At 56.7% G+C, this 2,500-nt stretch overlaps 1 non-coding gene across 1 annotated transcript in view; it reads left to right on the forward strand.

The window, feature by feature from the left end:
• The first annotated feature begins 2,231 nt into the window (after positions 1 to 2,231).
• The window catches only part of LOC126322751 (small subunit ribosomal RNA), a 1,893-nt gene continuing 1,624 nt past the window's right edge, over positions 2,232 to 2,500 (forward strand). Inside the window, exon 1 of the ribosomal RNA XR_007559166.1 lies at positions 2,232 to 2,500. This exon is cut by the window's right edge and continues 1,624 nt beyond it. This is a non-coding gene — a ribosomal RNA (small subunit ribosomal RNA).

The following is a 2,500-nucleotide window of genomic DNA, read 5'->3' on the forward strand; positions in this document are numbered from 1 at the left end:
ACGCTGCACCTTAACCCAAGTTACGCTGCACCTTAACCCAAGTTACGCTGCACCTTAACCCAAGTTACGCTGCACCTTAACCCAAGTTACGCTGCACCTTAACCCAAGTTACGCTGCACCTTAACCCAAGTTACGCTGCACCTTAACCCAAGTTACGCTGCACCTTAACCCAAGTTACGCTGCACCTTAACCCAAGTTACGCTGCACCTTAACCTAACTTACGCTGCACCTTAACCTAACTTACGCTGCACCTTAACCTAACTTACGCTGCACCTTAACCTAACTTACGCTGCACCTTAACCTAACTTACGCTGCACCTTAACCTAACTTACGCTGCACCTTAACCTAACTTACGCTGCACCTTAACCTAACTTACACTGCACCTTAACTGTCACATGTAACGTCACAGGAATGTAGCTTTGCCTAACAGCAACCCTCTGAACATAGTTCACTGCTTGGATCCTCTGGTGTCATGTGTATTTCTTGATGCCATGGTGCGTACCCTCACATAAAGGTCTTTCGAGTGTTGCGTACTTTCTACACAGTCCCGCTAACCACTGGAAGGGTGTACCGCTACAGAACGAATATCGCCCTCCCCTCCTGCCCTTCCAAGCTGGTCGGTCAGGCGTTTGTTTGTGAAATGAGCCTTGCAGCTGTTCAGTTGCATTCGGTTGTCGATGCAGTCAGTGTACGTTGTGGTACGGCCTGTGTGGACACACGCGAGACAGATGCGTAACCCACACTGATCATCCGTCGTTACGTACTGAGTGACATAATGTGGCACATGCTTGACCGTACACCGGCTGCGCCCTACAATGGCGAATCATAAGGGCCATATGTTGTGCACGATGCTACTTGTCTCGTCTCCCCATTACAGCGAGATTGCACTGTTGTACGCCGTACAGACATGTGGTAGGTAGGTACGGACGAAAGTATTGCATGTTGGCCCCCCCCCCCCCCCCCCTCCTCCCTCTGCCGGGAATCAGCGTGAGCCGTCTGTTGATGTAGCGACGAGGGTTTTCCTATTTAATCGTATTGCCCCACACAACATGATAGCACGGTGGACCGCGTTCCACATCTGCGACATGCTACAGAGGCCGGTTGACAGTCGACCGCGCAAGGGACATTGCACACGTGCGCGGACCATCTTCCACGTGTTCTCTCGTGTACATGCCGCAGTGTGTATGTGGGCTGATGTAGCGTGTCGTGACACATAACATGCAGGCATGCCAGAATCGTAGATTTCGCAAATGTACACTAGATCGCGTGTTTGCTGCCAAAGATCCGCAAATGAACTGGAAATCAGTTGTTGAGCGGTTGTTCGCGCTGCAGGTGCATCGGTGATAGCGACGATCGGTACATCTATGAACCGGTTGTTTCGGCGGTACCCGCCATGCCCCCGAACCTGAGTTGGCCATGTGGGTATGAAGCGATACGAGGCTGTGGCTTGGCGGGACAGTCCCCGGCCGGTGAGGGGGGGCCGCCCGGCGTGCTGGCCGCGCGCTGCGTGAGCGCACGCACTACAGCCGGCTGGTGGGGGGCGCCCAGTGGCAGGAGCGCCGGCCGACGGGCCCGGCTGGCGTCCCAGCTATGCGCCGGCGCACCCTGCGCGCGGCGCCAGGCGGCCAAAGTGGGTTCTGCCGAGCCCGGTGCGAAGCGCGGTGGACATCTGCAGTGTGCTGGTCCGATTGCGGACTGTGTGCGTTGAGGATGCGCCGCCGCCCGGCACTCGGCGTCGCGACGCCGTCTGCTGCTCGGTCGCCCCCAGCGGTTCTCGCAGGTGGTTTGTATCGCAGCTCTGCGGACGTGTTGGCGCGTGCGCTGTGCTGGGAGAGTTCGCTTCTGCACCCAAGTGGGGCTTTGCCCTTCTGTGGCGCTGGCGTTGGAGCTGCCGGTCACCGTAGGTGGCGCGTGTTGTTTCCCGCCGGCAATGCCACGACAGCAGGCTCCCGGGCCTCTGTCGGCAGCGGCAAGCTCAGTTGGGAGCACGGGTGTTCGCACTGAAAGCGTCTACTCGCCCATCTCCGGGCGATTGCGCCTCTCTCGAACCCGACCAAGTACTTAGGACGGCGCTGCGCGCCGCCGGGACCTGAGAGGGTTTCGAGGTGTATCGTGCAGGGGAGCTCAGCCTCCTCCTGTTTGCAGAATAATTGAGCGGACGCTTGCGTGTTCGCGCGGGCCCTCGGGACACACTCCCGGGCGGCCGGCTGCTCAGCTCTCGTTGACGCAGCTCCCTGGTTGATCCTGCCAGTAGTCATATGCTTGTCTCAAAGATTAAGCCATGCATGTCTCAGTACAAGCCGCATTAAGGTGAAACCGCGAATGGCTCATTAAATCAGTTATGGTTCCTTAGATCGTACCCACGTTACTTGGATAACTGTGGTAATTCTAGAGCTAATACATGCAAACAGAGTCCCGACCAGAGATGGAAGGGACGCTTTTATTAGATCAAAACCAATCGGATTGGCTCGTCTGGTCCGTTTGCCTTGGTGACTCTGAA

Source organism: Schistocerca gregaria, unplaced genomic scaffold (assembly GCF_023897955.1).
Source record: "Schistocerca gregaria isolate iqSchGreg1 unplaced genomic scaffold, iqSchGreg1.2 ptg000835l, whole genome shotgun sequence".
Classification (NCBI taxonomy): Eukaryota; Metazoa; Arthropoda; class Insecta; order Orthoptera; family Acrididae; genus Schistocerca; species Schistocerca gregaria.